We start from the raw sequence: 25346 nt of genomic DNA on the forward strand, positions 1-25346 counted from the left end.
GTCCTTTAGATTTAAAGGTCAATTAGTTTGGTTCCACTTTAATTAGAAGCCATCATAATAGTGCTGTGTGAGTAATTTATAGAGGCATAAATATTGACATCAATTTTTGTCAGATATTCTGATATCATAAACATCATGTAAATCTAGTTGCCAGCAATCAATTTGTACATAATAGAATAATTTTATAAGAACTGTATGACTGCACTATTTGGTTTTCAGAGTGCCTCTCCTCTTGCTACATTAAATCATCATTTTAAATCATGTCATAGTGTTTCTCACAGCAAGCAATCAAAACTAGAAAATTTAAGTCTATTGGATCTTTGCCTAATTTGATGACTTTTTTTTTTTTTTTTTGCCCCCTGGAGTTGTGTTCTCTCTGAGCCCTGCAATGAATTTTTGGCCCTGTGCCTAGAAACACCTCTACGTTGTTTCAGAACAAGGCAAGGCGCAGAACAAAGCAATGGCAGGGAAAATTTCTCACTGCATCTAGAACCTGGCAAAACTTTTATTTAACAGTTTCTAATCAGCTAGATTGTTGGGGGAAGCTGTCTGCTTGCTGCTTAATCTGAAAGGAGTCATCAAGAGTCACTGAAACACAAACCTCAAGGGCTCTTCTAGTCAGATATTCTCAAAACTGGAAGCCATGGCTTTATTTGTAGAGGTCCTTGGATTCCCTAAGAAAACATATAAAAAAGTATTTTTATTCGGAATTATCTTCCTTATTTATCATCTCTATTTTTTATAGTCTGTCTCTTCTTGCTAGAATGTAAGCTCCATGAGGTAAGGATCTTGTCTACTATAGGCTTAAATATATTCCAAACTCATAAAACAGAGCCAGCACAAAATAGGTGTTTATTTGTTGAATGAGTAATCAAGATAATGACATTTTGAGTCAGTTGGATGACTATCATAACTAAGTACACTCCCATGATTTCAGCACTGCATTTGGACTTTTATTTATGATCACACTGGTACTAAGTAATAAAGTTTAATAAATAAAGTTTAATATTCCTCAAATTAGGTCCATGGGCTACTAGAGATTATGGAAATGTCCACAGAAGTCCATAAATGGATGGAGGAACATTGGTCAAGCCCAATTCCCTTACTTAGAAATGAAGAGACTGAGACCCAAAGAAGATACATGATTTTCCCATAACTAGGGGCAAAGCCCAGCCACTCCTTGGAAGGAAGATGGGGCAATCTACTTCTGTAGTGATACTGCCTCGGAAACCCAAGGAGGGGTCTCTATGAGTCGAGTCTGACTTGAGGACACATAACAACAACAACAGTGGCAGAGCCCAAACAAGCATCCAGGTCTTTTATGTCCTGACCCTGGGTTTATCCCACTCTTATGAACTAATTTCTCTTTTGCACTATTTTATTGCTTTCCAGAAAATTCTAAGTATGTATTTTAATATCTGATCCAATAATTTGAGTAAGAACAGAGAGACAGTTCATTGTATTGATTGTCCTGTTTTCTTGTTTTGTAATTGACTTTTATGATGTTAACCATAAGTATATTTAAACCTCAAAATGTATGATTTGTGTGTGTGTGTGTGTGTGTGTGTGTTTGCTATCTCGATTATCTCTCAGTCTATTTTTCTTGTTCAGATTATGAAGGCTCTGAGGGCCTAACCCATGTTTTTACCATATTATTTACTGACATCCAGATTTCAAAAGATCTTCACTTAGAATAAAATGAAAATGTACAAGAAACATTTTCTTTATAACAAGAACATCAAACTGAGCTGGCCAAAACTGGAATGGACTGCCATAGCTGAGGATCACCCCCTTTAAATACTTCTTTGAGTACCTGATCTTTATTCCTTTCCTTTAGAACTTCACCTTACTAAGAAAATGAACTCTTTCCCACCTACAAGCCCAGTCCAAAGATACCTATATTTATTAAAGAGAAATACAGCCCAGTATGGTAAAACATCTAAAAAAGGTTTTACAATGTTAGTAGGTGCTCTCTTTAGTCATCTTTTTCTGTTTTTCCATGTTAGCAATTTATATTCATACAATTATCACTTGCTCAAAATTATAAAATATAACTTAAGAATTAGGATTTTTTTTTCCCCAAGATTTTCTACATTAGCCAGCCAGAGACAGTGCTGTTAAAACATCTGTGAATTATGCTTTTACAGCATCATAGAGGCGTAAGGTTAGAGCTGAAAAGAACTTAGAATCACTGGGCCCAATCCACTCAATAAAGAAATGGAGGTTCAGCAAAGGGAAATGACTGATACAAGGACACCCAGCTAGTCAGTGTGATTAAGATGTGACAAAGGTTTCCAAACTCCTACTTTAGTGTTTATCTTGCTTTGATAGCATACAAGTCATTTATATTCACCAAAGACCTCTGTAGTGTTTCTTATGGAAAATTCTTGATATAAAACCTATCATGGTTTCAGAAATAGTTGAAAATCCAGCCATGTTAGGTTAGAGGTCTTCTGTAGCAAAATTATAACTTTGCCCTAAACTCTGGTGGTGTACCAATCAGTGTTCTTCCTAAAGGTCTAAATACAGTACAGGCATACCTTGTTTTATTGCACTTCACTTTATTGTGCTTCACAAATATTGTTTTTTTTTTTTACAAATTGAAACTTTGTGGCAATCCTGTGTCAAGCAAGTCTATTGGCACCATTTTTCCAACAGCATGGAAACTTCTGTCTCTGAGTCACTTTTTGTTAATTCTCACAATATTTCAAACTTTTTCATACTGTTTGCACACTTAATAGAACACAGTACAGTATAAACATAACTTTTATATGTACTGGGAACTCAAAAGTTCTCACTTTATTGAGATATTCTCTTTATTGAGGTGGTCTGGAGCCAAATCTACAGTATTTCCAGGTATGCCTGTACTTCCTTTTTTGTGTTAAAATATGTCTTACTTTTATGTGTCACTAGGCCATTACTAGGAGCTCTGGTGGCATAGTGCCTAAAGCATTTGACTGCTGACCAGCAGATTGGCCGTTCAAACCCACAAGCCACTCCTCAGAAGGAAGATTGAACAATCTACTTCTGTAGTGATACTGCCTAGGAAACCCAAGGAGGGGTCACTATGAGTCAAAATTGACTCGACGGCAGTGAGTTTGGGTCATTACTAATATTTTGAAGAGAGATGATGCATTCACCAAAAGCATAGCTCAGAGGCATACAAATTTACTATCTTTGATCATGTCCTGTATGGTTTAAAGCTTTTCTGTCTCAAGAATAACCTGCTATGTTTCCTTATCTCTACTGATTGCATTGACCTGGCCCTCACTGGCTCTTCAGTGAATCAGTCAACTTGTTGACATGAGTCATAGCTCCTAGGTTAAAAGTTTGGTTTATTATGGTAGGGATATAGGCACTTGACTGCTAACCAGAAGGATGGCGGTTCAAACCCACCAGCCACTCCTTGGAAGAAAGTTTGGGCAATCCTACTTCTGTAATGATACTGCCTCAGAAACCCAAGGAGGGGTCGCTATGAGTCGGGGCCGACTCGACGGCAAATAACAACAACAACATAGGTGGAGTGGGGGTAAGCATTTTTTATTCACTATGAGTAAAACTACAAAAGGGTGGTGATGGGAATTTGAGTCATTATAAGTATGCCACCAGCCACTCCTCAGAAGGAAGGTTGGGCAATCCTACTTCCGTAGTGATACTGCCTCGGAAACCCAAGGAGGGGTCACTATGAGTTGGGTTTGACTCGACGACACATAACAACAACAACAACAAAAGTATGTCCCATGCCCTATATGGGAGCTCTGGTGGCGTAGTGCCTAAGACATTTGATTGCCAACCAGAAGGCTGATGGTTCAAACCCACCAGCCACTCCTCAGAAGGAAGACTGGGCAATCTACTCCTATAGAGGTACCACCTAGGAAACCTAAGGTCACTATGAGTCAGAGACAACTTGACAGCAGTGAGTTTATGCCCTATATAGAATAATGAGGGTAACAGAAAGATGACTATGACAAAGATCATGCCCTCCCATAATTTACAATCTAGACATGTTTACAAATTGTGGTAGAAGTGACAAGAAAGTTAACAACAAAGAATTTCAGGAGATTAGAGAAAGGGAATATTTATGGGGGGGTTGGGATAAAGATGGTAGGAATCAGAGATGGTTTGAAGTTCAAACACACATCTAGATGCTATTAAAAACCGACTTGGATCTGTATCAGTTGTTTCTGCCTCCATACAGGCAGAGGCTGAGCAGTTAGGTTGTATGAGCATCAGGCCTGTAAAATTAAATTAATCATTTGGTGTTTGATTAATTGCTTCATGATCTATGTGAAAATGGTGGCTCCAGGCAATGTTATAGACCGGCCTCAAAATCCAAATTGTAAACAAGTTCTTTAACACTCTTCTGGAGAGAGGATCTCCAAAGTAAGGGGGAGTCTTTGCAAGTTCTTGCTTTGAAAGGGAAAATAGGCCACACACTGGTCTTTGCAGAGCCATCATACCAATTTCTAACAGATAAAGGCCAATCAAAGATGAACAAATACAAATCAATAAATAAGCAAATTTGAATATTTGGGGGCTTTATACCCTTTACTTCATGTATCTAATTACCATGTCCTATCAATTCCATACAAGTCTTTCTAAGATGCATCTATTCATCAACAGCCACTCTAACTTCATAATAATTCAAGTCTTCACAAAGCAGCTATAAATAATGTCTTAATGCACAAATCTGTACTTCTAATTCTCTTGCTTAAGGATCACCTAGCCTTGCTCCTGCAGTGAGTCCTCCTTGCCCATCAAATAAGCTTTAAGTTCCTGAAAATGGTATTGAAAAATTTTCTTTCTCCTAAATTCTTTTCCCTTTCCTCCAAATACACCCAATCTCTAATCAAGGTTTCTTTAATGTGTCCTGCTAGCTAGTTCATATAACCATACTTTTGTAAATGCTGTGCCCTGTATTATAATTCCCTTCCCCTATATCCACTCAGAGATGTGTAATCATTCTCCATCATCCTTTTCCATTTTCACCATCTCCATGAAGCTCACACCTGTGGTACTATGTATCTCTTTCCATTGTATTTATTTTTCATATGACTGTGTCAGCAACGAATAGTGAATTTTTTTTTCCCATCTTTGCACCTCATAGCACTTGAAAATTTGCAGGATGACTAAAAGTCAAGAATTTATTACATTAGGTAAGATGTTATGCTTTGATTACAGATTTGGTTAAAAGTAAATTAAAAAAGAAAAAAGGTTACTGACATGAGACCCCTAGATATTAAGTAAAATTCAAAGAAGCTGGTGAGGAATCAAATCATTTTTGTATGAGAATGATCAGTAATAGCCTTAAGCAGGATAGCACATTTTATTTTAAAACAAGTGATTGATCTTGATAACAGTAGGACAAGCCAAAGGACAAAGTCCCTTTGTTAGCTCCTTGAGAGCAAAGATTCTAATTTCTAACTCTTTCTTATCACATGCAGCACCTTGTAAAGTGCTGGGCACAATACAAACCTTCAGTAAACGTTTATGGAGAAAAACATTTTATCATTGGGATAAAGCCCTGTATTCTAAACTTGCTACTCATTTTCCAATGCTTCAGACTAGGACTTAAGCTAGCTGATGTTAGTCACCAATGTTAGTTAACCTCGATATATTAATCTATTCTGAAGTTTCTCATTACCTTACTACCTAAAATCTCATTTAGCTAAGATCTGTCTATCTTAAATATCTGGACTATCTTTGTTATAGTTTTCTCCATATAATTTTGAATCCCAACTGATTATTTGAGTGACAGCTTTGAGGTAAAAGGACCTCAACTTGAGCACTATTGCATACACCTTTTATGATATCCAGCACACAGTAGGTATTCAGCAAATGTGTGCTGAAATACAATAGCTAATCTACTTTATTAAGGTGGAGAATTTAACTACAATACTCACAAATAGATATACATAACCAAATGGCATTCTGTGAAAATAAAGAATATTTACCTGAAATAGAAACAATTTAAACTAAGAACAAAGAAGAAAGGTGTGCATTTTATAAGTTTGGGAAGCTGAATATAATAGAAGAAGCATGAGTAGAAAGATCAATCAAACCAGGGTTTAATGTCAAGCTCTATAACTTATGGACTCAGTGACCTTGGGTAAAGGTTTATACCTCAGTTTCCTCTGCTGGCAACATTGGGTCAATACTATCTACTTAACAGACTGTGATAAAAATTAAGGCAATACATCCAAAGTGGTGGTGACTCAGTTCTAAAATGCTCACCTTCCACATGGGACACTTGGGTTCGATTCCTGGGAAGTGCATCTCAAGCATAACCACCACTCATCTATTAGTGGAAGGTTACACTAATGCTCTGATGCTAAACAGGTTTCAGTAGAGCTTCCAAACCAATACAAACTAGGAAGCAAGGTGTGGTGATCTACTTCTGAAAATCAGCCAACGAAAACCCTGTGGATCACAATGGTGCAATCTGAAAGCCATCATGGGGATGGCCCAGAACCAGTCATATTGTACATGAGGTTTCCATGAGTGCAGGGAAGGAGACTCAGTGGCAGCATACAATAACAACAATACATCTCTCACTATGCCTGACAGAGACCAATTGCTCCCTGATGGTTTGTTATAGTTGTACATAGTTGGCTTGACGGCTAGCCTATGTGTCTCCTTGCACTCTTTCTGGAGTAACTGCTATTAATGATGCACAGCTAGAGAACCTTCACCCTTTTGAACAGGGCTTCTCAAACATTAGCATGCAACAAAATCCCCTAGAGGGCTTGTTAAAACACAGATTACTGGCCCCACCAGAACTTCTGATTCATTAGGGCTGGGTTGGGGCCTGAGAATTTACATTTCTAACAAGTTTCCAAGAAGTTCTGGTAGCACAGTGGTTAAAGCATTAAGCTGCTAACCAGAAGGTCGATGGTTCAAACTCACCAGCTGCTCTACAGGAAAAAGATGAAACAGTCTGCTTCTGGAAAGATTTACAGCACTGGAAATTATAAGGTAGTTCTGGTGGCATAGTGCCTAAGGCATTTGACCACTACCCAGAAGGCTGGCGGCTCAAAACCACCAGCCACTCCTTGGAAGGAAGGTTGGGCAATCTACTTCTGTAGTGATACTGCCTTGGAAACCCAAGGAGGGTTCGCTATGAGTCAAATCAATTCGACAGCAGTGAGTTTGCTTTGGTTTTACTCTGTCCTTTAGGGTCACTATGAGTCAGAATCAACTCGATGGCAATGGGTTCGAGTTAACAAGTTCCCAGATGATGCTAATGCTGCCTGTCCTGGGACCACAGTTTAGGATAACTACTCCTTTTGTCTGTGAGAAATGCTTAAATTATCAAACTAGGAATCCACCACCACCACCACCACCACCACCGCCCCGCCCCACCCTTTTCTTCTTATATGCCTGTTACTGGACTCTTTCTGCTCTAAATGTGGAATTGGTAGAAAAATTACTATGTTGCTATTTCCTAAATGGAGTCCCTGGTGGTGCAAATGGTTAATCACTAAACTACTAACCAAAGCACTGACAGCTCAAACCCACCCAGAAGCACCTTAGGAAAAAGGCTTGGCAATCTGCTTCTGAAAGGTCACAGTCTTAAAAATCCTATAGATTGCAGTTCTACTTATAGAGTGTCCATCAATTGGAATTTACTCAAAGGCAACTGTCATTTCCTAAATTAGGATGATCCAAAGAGCTGAACACTGACTTCTCTTATGTTGTACCATAACCTAAATATCCCACAGCAGAAAGAAACAGTCTCATAATAAATTATATCTCAATCTTGTGCATTAGTGCTGGCTGCTATCCCACAAACAATGTCAAAATTGTAAGCAATTGGCACGCAGTCATTGTGACAATATGTAAATTACTTGTAAAGTGAACTTGATCTTGTATAATAAATGCTATTTGAATCTTAATTTGCTAACAATATTTTAATGCAGTAATTGAGGTCATGGAAGACTTGTGCTAAAGATGAAACCATCTATAACTGTCGATTTTAAGAAAGACTGCATTACCCAGGTTTATAAAATACTCCAAGGAATTAAAAAGCAAATGCATGCTTTATATTTCCTATGAGTAGGCATTAAACCACAGCTGTAGAAAAAGATAGTAATGATCTGCAGAATCATAAGAGCAATTTGGAAGAGCATTACCAGAGGTTCTGATTCTAGAGTTCTTAGGTTCTAGGATCAGTTCCATGATCTACACAGGTCTTTCCTTAATGAATAAAGGAAACTCCACATTAAATTACATAGCCCCAGTTTAATTCTTAATAAGCTAGGGTCCCTCCTCATCTTCAGGATTTCATAATATTAAGCTTGTGCTGCTGTCTACTCCCCCACTCTCATCACTTGCTTGCCCAATCTTTTTTTCAGTCCAGTTCTCAGATCAAAATCAGACTCAGAATCTATGAAATTGACCTCAAGTATGAAATCATTTTTTAATGATAAAGTGCCAAAAGTGTTCTGCAAGTATAAGGTATTAATTGAGTGGTATAATTATTATTATCCAGCCACTTCCCACAGTAATGACCTTTGTTCTCCTTCTCCTCTCCCTCATTTGCTCTATTTTATGGTCTGTCTTTTCTTTTCTTTTTTTTTTTGTGGGTGTAAAGCTTCCTTTTCTGAAACCTGAAACTCCAGTGGGCTTTTTTCTATCCAGTTCTGCCTTCCGTGAACTGGGCTCCAAAGCCTGCATGCACTGTGTGCAGAGAGCCGGACTCTGGCTCTGATTGATACACCAATCATCCTTCTCCCACAGGAAGCCAAGCAAAACCCATGTTGGCTGACCCCCACTTGCATAGCTTAGCCAACTGCTAAGGCAAGCAGGTGAAAACCATTTACCAGTGAAGATATGAAAATAAAACTCCTTTAATTATACCATACCCTTTGTTCAAAACCAAAAACCAAACTCATAGCCATTGAGTAGATTCCGACTCATAGCAACCCCCACTGGATTTCCAAGGTGGTAAATCTTTATGGAAGTAAATTGCCCAGCCTTTCTTCCATGGAGTGGTTGGTGGGTTTGAACCATCAACCTTCTGGTTAGCAGTCAAATGCCTTAGGCACCACACTAACAGAGCTCCTTACCCTTTGTTCAGGACTTATGATTTGATGTGATAAAGGAAGGACAAGATTTTAGGTCCCCTTTGTCCAGGAACCTAAAATCCTGTCCTTTCTTTATCACAGCAAATCACAAGTCCTCCTTCAAGGCTGGTGATCTGGTTGAATATAACCCATCTAACCACTACTTCCTTGTGTATGTCTTTTTCTTCATTTATGCTCGAGCTCCATAATCCCCCTCTTCTCTGCATCTCTTCCCAGTCTCCTAACACAGGCTTTCTATCCTACTTATTCTGGTGGCACAGTGGCACATTTGGCTACTAACCAAAAGATCAGCAGTTTGAATTCACCAACTGCTCTCCAGGAGAAAGATGAGACAGTCTGCTTCCTCATAGGCCATGTTCAAATCTCCCCTTTGCAATGGAGCTTTGGGCCACCATTTTGGTCTTATTCCCTTCTTATTCAAATCACTGTCCAAAGTTAATTCTGCTAGGACAGAATTAATCATTCCCTCTTGTAGGCTTTCAAAGCACTTTGCTTATAATTCTGTTAATGCACTCACCACATTGCAATCCAACTACTGTTAATACATGTCTTTCTATGCTCCTTATGGTAGAAACTGCATTTTGTTCACTTTTGAACCCATTAAAAAAAAAAAACAAAAAAAACCTTATGTATAGTAGATGCTCAATAAAGAATTGTTGAATAGAATAATAAATGATTCCTCAAAGCTGCATGTATAGAGTGTGTGTTTGTGTTTTTTTTGTGTGTGTGTGTGTAATATGTGTATATGACTCATTATACAAGAGTTACTTTGAGAATACCTGAGTGGAATTTCTGGATCATAAGGTATATATAGATAGGTTTCAGGAGATAATGCCAAACAGTTTTCCAAAGTGGCTATACCATTTTTACTCCCACCAGAACTGTATAAACATCCCTATAGATCTATTTCATGTCCAACACTTGGTATCATCAAGCATGTTAGTATTTTGCAAACTAAACATGTATGAAGGAGCTCTGGTGGCGTAAAATTGTATGAATTTAATTTTCATTTCCCTGATAGCTAGTGAGGTTGAACATCTCTTCATGTGTTTATCCATGCGTTGGGCATCTTTCTATTATTCATTTTTCTTATTCATAGAGGTTCTTTACCTATTCTTCATACCAGTCTCTTGTTGGTTTTGTGTGTTGCAAATATTTCTCTCAGTCTATAACTTGTTTAGGTTTCACTTAAAGTTGTTAATTTTAATATTATCCAATTTATAAAAGTTTTATTTTATAGTCAACATCTGTTGTGTTTCATTTTAAGTATCTTTCCCTATCAGAAATCTAAATGAGCATAGCATCCAGACTCAGAAAACCTGAGATTTTATCCATATTCTGCCATTTATTTTCCATGTGAACCTGGCCAAATTATTTAATTTCTGTGGCCCTGCAATTCTTCTTTTGGGAATATCATGATACATACATACATACATGACATATTGTCATGTGGATTAGGTGTGTTCATGAGTTTTATATGTAAAGTGTTATGCAGATATTACTTGTGACTATGTTAAAGATTTATTTTTGTGCCAACTGGGATGACAAAATGGAATTTTCAAAATGGAAAAAGTGGGTTTCAGAAAACCAACATTTGAGACTCACTTCTTCCATGACCTTCCTGTATATCCTCAGACAAGATTTTTTGTTTTAATCAGCCTCAGTTTATCATCAGTAAAATAGTTGCATTAGTCTCACTGTAATGTTGTGAGCAGATAGTGATGTTTAACAAACAGGCAAGTGAGTCAGTTGCTTCTGTTGCAAAATTTAAGGACTGCTGAAAAAAAAAAAAAGTCAGCAATGAAGATAAATAATATTTTTCACTGCCATCAAGTGTATTGGACTCATAGCAACCCCTCCTTGGGTTTCCAAGGTGATATCTCTACATAAGTAGATCGCCCAAACTTCCTTCCAAGGAGTGACTGGTAGGTTTGAGCCACCAGCTTTCTGGTTAACAGTGAAATGTCTTAGGCACTACACCACTAGATCTCCCAATATTTCAATGCAATATTTTAGAAAATCAAATTTTATACAAAAAGTTCATGATAGACCAAATATCAAAATTTTAAAATAAAAATAAGACCTTATTTTTAAAAGAATATTTGCTTCTCTATATTTGAGAAATTATTATTTAAGTCATTGTTTATTGTGGCATGATCAGGGGTAGAATCAGAAACGGGGGAGGGGATAGTTAATGGTTTGTAGCTTTTTAAGAGTACTTGCAAGCACTTGATCTTTGTTCTCTTCAGCAACAATACATGGTGAGTGGTTGCTGCTCAGCTGGCAGGTGATGATGTTTTGAAAGCTCTGGAAGCCTGTTTCCAGCTAATTGGCTATTTTCACTACTGGTGAGTTACTCTGTCTTAATCACAGCTGACTGATCTCAGCTGGCTGGAGAAACACCAGATTCTTTGGCCCTGTACCTCTTCCCTCACCAAGCTGATGGCTAATAGGAAAGGTGTCACTTTCCCTGTGACTACTGAAGCCTCCCTCCCTCTGCCTAAAGAAGAGCAAGGCCAGTAAAAAGGCTTTCTCATGAACAGAGAGCTTCTAACACATGGTAAATAATAAACTAAAACTCACCCAGCTGGTGACAGGATTGGCTAGGGGTGCATGGGTCAGAGGCCAGGAGTGTTTTAGCACCTTATAAACACTGAACATCTCCCAGCTTGACATACTTGGAATGTCCTGATAAGTAATGGGTTGGATATAATTTCTTGCTTTGGAAGCACCACATGATGAGATTTACTGAAGAGGCAAGAAAGACTTCCAGATCTTTAATGCACATTCAGGGTATGATAGAGGAGGATAAATGTACTGTATATAACAGTTTAACATACCCTCTGTTTTTACTGTTGTGAATATTGACTTTCAAATGGATTTAATCAAAATCAATAACAAAATGTACAGTAATGAAGTAATGTAAAATGCAGTAATGTATAGGCCAAGAGGTTGAATATGGAATATATTAACAGAAAAGCAGTCATACAAGAATAATTCATCCCTCTTTTAGAATATTTCTCCACCTAACCTAAGACAATAAGAAGGAGAGGCAGGGCTCTAGAGCTGGGCCACAAATGAGTCATTTACAGAACTTTGTAACATTATCTTCTTAGCAAATTTTGTGAGATAGGATTGGGCTACAGTTGGAAAGACAAAATAAAGAAATTGGTTAACAAGATCAGAAGGCTGACTTTTAGGTTAGCTCATCAATAGAAATAAAATGACTGATCTTAAAGAATATCTAATGAATTTCCAAAAGTTAAATGATTCTAAACCACTTTACATATGTCATTGGGGCACACGCACGCATTCTAAAGTTAAATGGCAAAGCACAGAATTGTTAGGATTTGTCTACTTTTAAAATTTATAACTTAAGTGGTAAAGGAGGAAAACGTATCATCTAGAATTGGGCAGAAAGGCCCAGGGTGATTTTTGAATAATCAATATTTTCCAATATATGCTATAGCTTTAAAAAGAAAGAGAATAACTGATTCTGGCATTCAGTAGAAATCTTTATTTTATTTTATTTTCTTAGAGAAAACTTAATGATTTGCTAGTAACGGCAGACTATAATTCAAAGATTACAAAGATTATTTTACCAAGAAGGGAGAGCATTCCCATTGTATAGAAAACCAAACTAACTATCAGGATATTAAGAGCTCTAGCTATAAATCACTGGGTGAACTCTTTCACTCATTCATCATTTCTATTTCTTTCTTTACAACTTCAATTTACTTTTTCCTTCTCATATTTGGCTGTTACTCTTCTCAATTAACCTTTGTGTTACCATCTTCTTCTCCTCATTTCCTCTGCCTCTACTCTGATTTTCCTCTTTATTCTCCATCTGATCATCCTTATACTCTCTAGAGGAGCTTTAAAAAAGAAAATAATGAAGGAAACAAAGAGATAATAGCTAACATTTAGCTGTGGGTATGGAAGCTGCTTTAAGGCAAAACATTAAATTCTTGGAATACATTCTCTTAAAATAATCAGAAAGAATGAAGGAAGGAAGGAAAAGAGAGAAAGAAAAAGAAGGAAGAAAGCAGGATGGGGAAGGAAATAAACAAATGAATCACAAATGTTTGCTAGTGCAGTCCTGTGCTGATTAATGTGAACTTTCACATGCCATTTCTGTGAAATGCCTGAGTATTATTGGAGACAAGCACTGACATACACAAACGTTATTAGAATCTGAGCAGCAGTAGCAGCTGTAAGGGTGGAATGGCTCTGAATTCTGAAATCAGGCACAGAGCATCTAGTGGCATTTCCTACTCATTCTCGGGGGACTCCACCATGGCTGGAGTAATAGAAGTCAAAACTTCAATCAGGCCCTTATTAGTTACTTTGCACACAGGATACGAGGAACCATTGTTGGTGGAAAACGGGAGCTATTGCAGCTTAGAATTGACAATGCTTTTTTAAAAGCTATCTTTGACTGCTCAATATAAGGTTAGGAGCAGGTCATGTACCAGGGTTTTTACCAAATTAATGCTATCAGGGGAATTACACTTAAATGGAATTCTTTCTATCTAAACAATTCCTTCTCTTTTCATCATTGCTTTTTCTCTCCATCTCTCTGTATATAAAATAATTCAGGAGAGTGGACATCTGGAATAATATATAAAGAATCAAGTCATCAAACAAGCCAAGATTTACCACCAGGCCCTGTGCCCTCACTCTAAGTCATCTAGAAAACAAAAGTCTCCAAAAACAGCCAGTAATTTTTTTTGACAGGGTTCAAGTAATCTTTGACATTCTGTTTCTTGGTGTGCAATCTTCATTCAAATTACCAAAAGAAAATTTAAAGAGGCTCTTCCATTTGGAAATCATTCCCTTAATCTATTTTTCAAGGCTTCCTACATCAGCCATCAAATACATGTAGGAATCAAAGTCTAACCCTAATTACTAACTTACATATTCCTCAGTTAAAAGCTAAAAGTTCATTCTTATGGCATCTACAATTTTAGTTTTACTCTACTTTTTTGTATAGAATTTCTTTAACAACCACAAAAAAAATCATATTCTTATCACCATGGCAGTCTAATAAAGGAACATTCATTACACTCATATCTGCACACAAATAGTAAAGTGGATAATTGAAGGTTATTATTATTATTATTATTTTTAATTTTCAGGGATTCAGTCAGTTAGCAATAATTCTTTAAGACTTATAGGCCCCCACATAATGTGTGTGTGTGTGTGTGTGTGTGCACATGCACATGCTAGACAGAGTGTGTTTGTTGGGGAGCAGGGATATACAGAAAAGTAGACTTCAAAGTGACCCCAGTAAACAGAATAATAAGTGATACTGGGTTGGGTTGATAGAAGGAATTGAATTTAAAAATGTGAGATATTTGGATTTAATACACAAAATGATTTTGAGCTATTAGGAACTCTTAATCTGAGAAGTGATAAAATAAAAACCGTATTTCAGGAAATTTGTGTATTAGGGATGTTTGGCAATTGGGGGGGCTGGTGGTAGTGGTGGTGCTAACAGAATAGGAGTTGGATGGGAGAGAGAATGGAGGCCAAGAACATGTTTAGGATGCTGTGGTAGAAATATCTACATAAGGCAAAAAAGGAGCTTAAACCATGATGTGGAGAGAAAGGGATAAGAAAAGAAGATCAGAGGAAAATTGTGGTTATTTTATTGTGATGATTGGTGGTTATAGATAAACAGAAAATTACAAAAGACAAATCCAAGTTTGTGAGACCAAAAACCCAAGAGCACCAGGGTACCACTGACAGGAAAATGTAGATCAGACAAGAGCACTGATTTGGAGATAGGGAGAAGGGGGAAAAGGACATTAAAGGGACATTAAGAAGTAAAATAATTGATCAGTACTTGTGGAATTTGGGAGGATGAAATTATATCTATCTAGAGAAATTTTTAAGGGGCTCTGGTAGCGTAGTGTCTAAGGCACTTGACTGCTAACCAAAAGGCTGTCGGTTCAAACCCACCAGCCACTCCTAGGAAGGAAGGTTGGGCAATCTACTTCTGTAGTGATACTGCCTCAGAAACCCAAGGAGGGGTCGCTATGAGTTGGGGCCGACTCGACGGCAAATAACAACAACAACAACAACAGCATAGTGCCTAAGGCATTTGACTGCTAACCAGAAGACTGATGGTTCAAACCCACCAGCCACTCCTCAGAAGGAAGGTTGGGCAATCTACTTCGGTAGTGATGCTGCCTTTGAAACCCAAGGAGGGGTCGCTATGAGTCTGATCTGACTCCATGGCAGTGGTTGCCGTTTTTGTTTTTGTTTAGAGCAATTTAACTAGCAAGTAAAAGGATGCGGTCTGGATTAGAAGAATTGAAATAGGTGTTTTAGGTAATTAGCATGGAGATGATAGTTGAGGTCTTGAGAATGACTAAACTGTTCCAGGGAGAAAAGGCAAAGAAACAGAAAGTGAAAGGCTTGATCTTGGAGGAAATCTCATTTTGACAGGTGGGCTATGAATCAAAGAAAAGAACTCCAAGGTTAGGGAAAAGTCCTAAGTGTCTTGGAATAATTACAGAAGTCCTTACTGGGAAGCACAAGACATGGTGTCTAGTTTTTGTTTTGTCACTTACCAGTGGTAACATAGATTGAGTTACATGATTTTGCCATGCTCCTGCAAAGTAGAGTTTGAAGGAGTTCTGTTTCTGATTAGGATGTGGAAAGCTGGAAAGAGCATTGCTCCAATATTAACAATGAAAACATGACAGATAGACCACAAAATCATAATTTTCTTGAACTGCTTGGAAAGCTGAAGTTGCAAAACAAATAAGTAGACAGAATTCCAAAAAAAGATGAAGTGTGAGGATTGGTTCCTCATGAGAGGAAGATATGCTAACCACCATACAAGCAGATAGTAAGAAATCAGCTAAAATTTTACCAAATGTTCAAAGCTAAGTATGGGTTAGTGTGACAATATAGAACACTTGGCAACCCCAGAATACAAGGGAATTCAATGTCACCCAGGCTTTTTACCACAGATTTCACTTGGTACTCATAAGAATGGGAGCAAGATGAGGAACCAAAGACAGCATCCTAGTGATACAGCAAGAGTTAAATTGCTACTGCAGGAATGCACAGATTCTATTCCTCTGCCCAGAACCTTTTCTTATAGGATCAAACTTGGTAAAGAACCATTGTGGCAGGGAGAAGGGTAGAAGGAAGAAAGCTCTCTACTTCAGGCAGCGGGGGGCAGGCAGGAAAGAGTTTTGGTCAAGGATGTTATACAAATACTATTAGAGGTCTCTCACTGCTCTGCAAGGATCCATGGTGGCGTAATGTTTAAATGCTTGGCTGCTAACTGAAAGGTTGGCAGTTCAAACCCACCAGCCACTCCCTGGGAGAAGGATGTGGTAGTCTGCTTTTGTAAAGGTTATAGCCTTGGAAACTCTAGGGGGCAGTTCTATCCTGTCCTACAGCATCACCATGAGTCAGAACCCACTTGAGGGCATCAGATACTGCTCTTTCACATAAGAGCCACTTTCCTTCATAAGAACTGCCACAGATACCAGGAGCAAAGTTTGACTGTCGGAATGTGGAGAGTCACGAACAATGAGAAAGCTACATGCCTGAGTCACACAGGCTTCATCAGGATAACAACTAATTCCTCTGGCCCCACCTTCAACCTAACACTCACTAAGTAAAAAGCAGCAGCAGTCTACCATTGGAGGAGGAAGAAGAACATGAAGAGTGACTCCTGTGTCATTTAGGTAGAAAGGAATGGCTGAAAACTGAAGGTGAAACATAATATTTAAGTACAAAGCAATAAAAATCTAATGCTAGAGGAACTTGAAGCCTGTGGTACACTGACTGTAGTCATAATAACAGCAAAATCAAACCCAGCTAAACCCCTGACTATATATTGACTCAATACCCCAAACATACTCATACTAATGGTCTGACAAAAGAAAAGTTGAGCTCATTTCCAGAGATAAGCATATTTTTGCAAGCTACTACTGTTCTATACAGGATGTACACGAATCAATCAAAAACTATGATACATACAAAAAGCAAACACCCACACAAACACAATTCATTGTTGAAACACAAAGAAATCGACAGAAGCAGACTTAGAGATGACCCAGATGTTGTAACTAACTAAAAATAGGGTAAAATTGTTTGGACTGACATTTGAAAGGATCTAGTGAAGATAATGGACAATATACATATAAGAATGTATGAAGAATTTCAGCAAAGAGAGGGAAACAATAAGAAATAAATGGAAATGTTAGAAATAAAAAAACATATCAGACATGAAGAATTACTTTGAGAGGCTTATTAGTAGACTGGGAGCTCTCGTGGCATAGTGCCTATGGCATTTGACTGCTAACCAGAAGGCTGGTGGTTCAAACCCACCAGCCACTCCTCAGAAGGAAGACTGGGCCATCTACTCACATAGTGATACCACCTCAGAAACCCAAGGAGGGTCTCTATGAGTCCAATCCAGATTGATGGCAGTGAGTTTAGTTTTGTGTGTATGTGTGTGTATGTGTGTGTTTTTTACTCAGTAGATTGACAGTCAAGTAGAAAGGACTGAATTCAAAGATAGGTCAATAGAAATGATCTAAACTGAAACACAAAGAGAAAAAGTGAGTGAAAAAGGTAGAAACAAAGCATCCAAGAGCTGTGGGATAATATTGAACAGTCTAACACGCCTGTAATTAGAGTCCAGACTGAGATGGGAGAAAGAAAGGCAAAGAATAAATATTCAAAGAGATAATAGCGGAAAATTTTGTAGAAACAATAGAACATATTAGACAACAGATCCAATAAACTTAGAGAGTCCAAAACAAGATAAACACAAAACAAATACCTAGACACATCATACTCAAACTATTGAAAATGAAAAAGAGAAAATCTTGAAGATACTAACAGAGAAAAGACACATATTATATAGGGGAACAAACAAGAATTACAGTTAACATCTCCTCAAAAACTATGTAAGCCAGAAGTTAATGGAGTGGTATTTTTAAAGTGCTAAAAGAAAAGTAATCAATCCCAGAGGGATGCCATACTCAATGGAAATATATTGCAAAAATGTAGGCTTTAGAAATAAAGACCTTTTTATTAGATAAACAAAGTCTGAGACAATTCATTGCAAGCAGAACTACAAGAAAACTTAAAGGAAGTTCTTGAGGCAGTAGGAATGATGCCAGATATAAACTTGGATCTCCATAAGAAATGAAGAGCTTCAGGTGGTAAAAATGGAGGTAAATAAAACACTGAATTTCTTATATCAATCACTCTAAAAGATAATTGTCTAAAGCAAAAATTGTAACAATATATTGTGGAATTTGTAATATACATAAAAGTATCTCATCATGTACAACAATAGTGCAAAGAATGGGAGAGCATAATTGGAAGTATACTGTAATATTATTGTAAAATTATTTAAAGATAGACCATGATAAGTTAAAGATGTCTATTACACGCTGTTGTTAGGTGCCATCCAGTTGCTTCTGACTCATGCAGACCCCATGCAACAGAGTAGAACCACCTCATAGGGTTTTCTTGGCTGTAGTCATTAGGAAAGCAGATCACCAGATTTTCTCCCAAAGGACCACTGGGTGGTTTTGAAATGATAACTTTTCGGTTAGCAGTCCAGTGCCTAACCATTGTGCCACGGGCTCCTTCTTTATTATATGCCCTAAGGAAATCATTAGTTTTCAAAGGAATAAAACTAATAAGCTAATAGTTGAGATAATAGAATGGAAATTATTCAAAGGTACTGGGATTATTGGGATAGTTGTGAAGCAGAACACAACTAACTTGTCAGTTGTTGATCAATAGAAATCTTGTTGGCAGCATTTTTAACTAGTTAACCTATTTAACCACAACTATTCAATTCAAGAATTTGTATAAAATACTCATCATGTTCTAGGGGCAAAAACATGATTAATATCCAGTGGCTATGGGAGCTCTTATGGTGTAGTGCCTAATGCATTTTAATTGCTAACCAGAAGGTTGGTAGTTCAAGCCCACCAACGACTCCTTGGAAGGAAGACTGAGCAATCTACTTCCATAGAGACACCACCATGGAAATCCAAGGAGGGGTCGCTACAAATTGGGACCAACTCGACAGCAGTGAGTTTGGTTTGGTTTTGGTATCCAGAAGGAGCTCCCATCAAGGTCATATATATATGAAAAATGAAGTCCTCAATGATCACTCAAGCAACTCCTTAGAAAAAACTGATTAAGTTCTGTGAAGGACCTTTGTAAACTACAAATAACAGCTAGCATATGCTTGATTTATGTTTGTTATACAATTGTACTACATTCTTTACATGAATTAGTCCCAAGCTCTGGTGGTGCAGTGCCTAAGGCATCTGACTGCTAACCAGAAGGTTGGCATTTCAAACCCAACAGTGACTCCATGGAAGGAAGATCGAGAAAATAAAAGTAAAGATTTACCTCAGAAAACCAATGAGGGTCTCTATGAGTCAGAATCAACTTGATGGCAGTGGGTTTGGGTTTGGTTTTGACACATGGGCAAAGATGCTGTATGCTATGAACTATTATTGTGCGATATTAGAACTTAATGCCAGCTTGTGGGGTCAATTTGCATCAGCCCCTTACCAGTGCTTTGTTTGAAGGTCACTAGCTGGCCAGCCCTCTTATAAATGTACACAGTGACAGGGCTGTCTGCATATGAGTAAGGCTGGATCAGTGTAATTTCATTCTCGTGGAGGATAAATAACTTTCAGAAAGGAAACAATCCTCTTCTCCAGCAACTGAAGTGCTGAAAACAATAAAAACAACAAAGTTTAAACTCAATCCCCACCTTTCCTTGGACTTTGTTTTCAAAGTTCATTGCTAAATCAAGAGTTAAATATCAGTTAGATTCCAAGGACAGCTCACAATACTTGGGAGGGGCATTGAGGCAGTGATAGAGGTAGATTCATTGATTGATTGATAATATTTTTTTGAGGGCATAATATGCAAAGTGAACATAGTAATGAGCAGAACTGATAAAGTCTCTACTCTCAAGGGGCTCTTACCATAGTTTGAAAGACAGACAATAAAAAAAAAATAATAAATTATATAAAAGTACTGTATATGCTATGAAGAAAAACAAAGTAGTGTAAGGAACAAGAGAGTGTCAGGGATGGGGCATTGAGAAAGTCTTTTCTGTGGAGATGTCATTGAGCAGGGACCTAATGATGTGAGAGTAAGAGTGGATGAATTCTTAGTGGCATAGGGTCCTCGGGAGAGGAAGCAGCAAATGTCTTGAGGCAGAAACGTACATGACAGTTTTTGAGAAATGGGAAGAAGATTGGAGTGGTTACAGTAAAGTGAGGAGAGAGAGCGCAAGAGTTAGTAGGAAGTGAGGTCTGAGAGGCAGGAGCAAGATCATTCAGGACTTTGTAAGGATATGGAATTTTATTCCTAGTGTAACGGGTAGTTACAGAAGGGTAATGAACAATTGTTGGTTTTAAAACATGGCTGCATGAGAAAGTTAAACTTTAAAGAAGGGGAACTACACGAGAAGGAAGACCCTGTTGGAAGCCTCTGTAGTTGTTTAAGCAGGAATGATATTATGTTTGGTGATGCAATGGTTAAGTACTCGGCTGCTAATCAAAAGGTTGACAGTTGGAACCAACCTAGTGGCTCCACAGGAGAAAAGGCCTAGTGATCTGCTCCCATAAAAATCTCAGCCTGAGGTAAATACATTCCTTGGAGAGAACTATCATGGGAGAAAGAAGGGCTATTTATGCACAGGGAGACAGCTCAGGGGGCAGGGGTGCATGGAGGGATGGACATTGGGAAGAAGTGACTGTCCAGAAGAAGTGGGAGGGGAGCTGCTGCATTGTGGTGAATTGTAGTCAATGACATGAGACAAAGTGTATGTGAACTGCTGTATGGAAAGTGAATTTGCTCTGTAAATTTCACCTAAATCACAATTAAAAAAAAAAAAAATCTCAGCCTATAAAATCCTATGGAGCAGTTCTACTCTGTGTCACGTGAGGTCACTATGTGTCAAAAATCAACACCTATCAACAACAAAGGTGGGAGCAGGAGAAATCTTACCCATGATGCATTTAGACAGAATTTCTGACAGTATATGATATATAACATGGGTATTGTTAAGTAGAAGGTCTCTGCCTTGAAGAGAATAATTTCCAACCTGGAGTAAAAGACATGACTCTAAGTATATTTTAAAGGTCAGGAAAGTAGCTGACTTTATAGTTGTTGTTGTTGTTATGTGCCGTCGAGTTGGACCCAACCCATAGCGACCCCTCCTTGGGATTCCGAGGCAGTATCACTATGGAAGTAGATTGCCCCATCTTCCTTCCAAGGAGTGGCTGGTGGGTTTGAACAGCCAGCCTTCTGGTTAGCAGTCAAGTGCTTTAGGCACTGCTCCACCAGAGCTTTATAGTATGACTAGCTTATTCATATTTAAAAATCCTGCAAGGTATTGAAAATGTTTTCCAATGGTAGAATCCCAACTGTAAGTGCATTTATACAGAGAACATATTTGTAACTTTCCATCCTTCAAAATGTTTTCCACATTTCCACCTAGGGTGCTTTCCCTAGTGAGAGCCATTGGTGGAATCATTTTGAAAGTGCTTGCCTTTCATCACAGGCCAAAATAAATCAAAAACTGCAGTCACAGCTTTTGCAAGGATTGGTTCAATTGCTAAAAAGAATATGTTTGATCTGTAGAGACTCTCCAGGGGAAAATGTTTTGAGTGAAAGGGCAGCATTTTATTTTCTAAAAACAAATGCTTCATCTTCCTTCATCCATAAGAGCTATATCTACACACTCAGAAATGAACGGGAAAGTTGACATAATTGTCTGAGCATTGTGCCCGTGGAAAGACATAGAAAGGAACGAGAACTGCAGAATTATTGAGATCACAGTGGAATGATCTATGCCTGAATTACACAGATTAAATATCTAATTTGAGCACATTATACCTTCACTTTACCTAAAAGGAAGAAGAGCTTGATATTTTTATTTTTCTATCACTAACATTTTTCTTTAGGTTTTGTTAAGATATATTTTCCAAATGAAGTAAGTCAAATATTGGTAAGTTATCATATTTCTGGATATTAAATGAGAGCCAGTGTAAAAGGCAACTGGCTTCTGAATATCAATCCAGAGCTCTTCCCATGTAGAAGGATGTTTTCCTTGATTAGATTTATAGCATTTTCTGCATCCTTAATCAATGCAGTCTCAATCAAATAACTAATCAACTTTGCTTCCTAATTTGATGAATTATACTAATAAACTCCAATTTTCACCAAGAAAATGTAGATTTACAGTCAATTCCTTTTCATTTGAATAAGATACTTCCACATTTGCAAAATTATCTAATCTCATTTCTTATTTTCAGAGGTTTTGATCAAACTAAAATTTCTGTTGAAATATGTCCAAAAAACATAAGTTTTATGCTTCTATGCATGGTGTTGGATTTATTTTCATAGGTTATCATGATAGCTTATTAATAGGTCATAACCCCTGCAATCTTATCTGTTGGTGGAGGAAGTACACCATTTGGAGTTGTTTGTTGTGACAAGCATGAATATTTTGAGATATGATCCTGTCACTCTTGCCTTAAGACCTCTATCACGTGAGCATATTCAGATACTCCACCCTAATGTTCTCATGGGAGCTCTGGTGGCATAGTGCCTAAGGCATTTGACTGCTAACCAGAAGGCTGGTTGTTCAAACCCTCCAGCCATTCCTCAGAAGGAAGATTGGGCAATCTACTTCTGTAGAAATAATAATAATAAAAAAAACCCAAACACACTGCCATTGAGTCCGATGGGACTCATAGCAACCCCTCCTTGAGTTTCCAAGGCAGTATCACTATGGAAGTAGATTGTCTAACCTTCCTTCTGAGGAGTGGCTGGTGAGTTTGAACTGCCAGCCTTCTGGTTAACAGTCTAATGCCTTAGGCACTATGCCACCAGAGCTCCTAGAGATATCATCTCAGAAACCCAAGGAGGGGTTGCTCATATTTGAATATATAACCTTCTTTAGCTTTTGGCAATCTTACCAAGATTTGATTTTTTTTTAAGTGGATTTTTTTAATTAAAATATCACCTCAAATCACATGTTCAGTAATTATTCCATCAGACATGAATATTCCCCTCACTAAATTGATCACTAAACTCTAAAGATATTTTAGACCCTCTTATAACACCCCTTGGGGAGTTCTGGTGGCTTAGTGCCTAAGGCATTTGACTGCTAACCAGAAGGCTGGTGGTTCAAACCCACCAGCCACTCCTCAGAAGGAAGTTTGGGCAGTCTACTTCTGTAGTGATACTGCCTCAGAAATCCAAGGAGGGGTTGCTATGAGTCAGATCCAACTCAACCACAGTGAGTTAGAGTTTGAGTTATAACACCTCTCTCAGCTGGCTTGCTGCTGACCCACTGTTGGATTTCCAATCAGTATGGCCAACCAACTAAATGCTTAATTGGGCAAATCTCCTGAGTTGAATCAATTTAATTTTACCATTATTGTTATGTACCTACATGGGCATTATACTACTACTAACAATACACTGCTCACATGTTGGGGTAGGGGGAGATCCAAGATTCATAACTGACAAGACTGTAGAGAAGCTTATTTGTAAGAAAGCAGGGAGTTAGAACCTATAGAGGTACTTCACTATGGTCTCATCATTCTGGATACTTCCTTAATCATGGAATTCTTTAACCCACTCCAAAGAATATAAGCACAAACTCATAGGAAAAGTCACATTGCTCAATGACTCCCATATTCTAGTTCTTATTTCCTTAATGAAAAAAGCAATTTAGAAATAAATTCCATGTATACAGAGTTGGGTGGGGTCTTAACGTCCCTTAACTCAATTCTCTTACTTTACAGATGAGGTAAGGATAATGGTCGGTCACACACCCAATTAATGGCAGATCAAGAATTAAAACTCAACCCAAAGAGCCTTAACTCCCAAACCCAATCACTTAACCTCCCTTCCTCTTTTGCTTCAGGGAAAAAAAAAATAATATTGCTATAATTCAGCTCAGTGAAGGTGAAATGTATGAGTCCCTATAAGTCTTTGTGTTAAGTTCCTCTCACTGAATTCCTTCCCTGTATGCACAACTGCTGATTTGCTGCCCCCATTCTCAGGGACCAGATTAACTTGGATGTGCAATACAGGAAAACCTGAGTGGAACCTTTATTAATCTGGTGAAAAAGCTCAAAAGCACCAGCATAGCTTAGTGGGGAGGATCACAGACTCTGTTTTTCAGCTGCATGGGGCCAAAACTTAGTTTTACCATCTACTTGGTTGACTCGGGAAATTACTTAACCTCTCTGTGTTTTAATTCTTCATCTACAAAGTGAGATAGCATCTACCTCATTGTATTCTATTTATTTGGGTAAGAAGAAAATGGCTTATTAAGTATAAATTTAATAGAATAGTAGCTAAAATACAGTTGTGCTTGATAATACTTTAGATTTTAACATATGTTAAATTAATTATTAATTTTAATTGTTAATTACTTAATTGTGCTTGTGAGGAACCTGTACATAGACCAAGAGGTTGTTGTTAGAAAAGAACAAGGGGATACTGCATGGTTTAAAATCAAGAAGGGTATGTGTCAGGGTGGTATCCTTTCACTGTACTTACTCAATCTGTATGCTGATCAAATAATCCAAGAACCTGGACAATATGAAGATGAACATCAGGATTAGAAGAAGACTTGTTTACAACCTGTGATATGCAGATGACACAAATTTCTTGCTGAAAGTGAAGATGACTTGAAGTACTTACTGGTGAAGATCAAAGACTACAGTATTCAATATGGGTTATGTCTCTACATAAAGAAAACAAAAATCCTCACAACTCGACCAATAAACAGTAACATGATAAATGGAGAAAAGATTGAAGTTGTCAGAGATTTCATTTTACTTGGATCCACAATCAACACCCATGGAAGCAGCAGTTAAGAAGCAGAAGTCGTATCACACTAGGCAAATCTGCTGCAAAAGACTTCTTTAAAGTGTTAAGAAGCAAAGATGCCACTTTGGAGACTAAGGTGTGCCAGACCCAAGTCCTGGTATTTTCAATCACAGGTGAAAGCTGGATGATGAATAAGGAAGACTCCAAAGAAGAACTGATGCCTTTGAACTGTGGTGTTGTGAAGAATATCGAAAATATCATGGACTGCCAGAAGAATGAGCAAATCTGTCCTGGAAAAAGTACAGCTGTTATGCTCCTTAGAACCAAGAATGGCCAGATTTCATCTCACCTACTTTGGTCATGTTGTCAGAAGGGATCAGTCCC

The sequence above is a fragment of the Orycteropus afer genome, unplaced genomic scaffold (genome assembly GCF_000298275.1).
Source record: "Orycteropus afer afer isolate SDZICR_OR568_19922 unplaced genomic scaffold, OryAfe1.0 scaffold00026, whole genome shotgun sequence".
NCBI classification, from domain to species: domain Eukaryota; kingdom Metazoa; phylum Chordata; class Mammalia; order Tubulidentata; family Orycteropodidae; genus Orycteropus; species Orycteropus afer.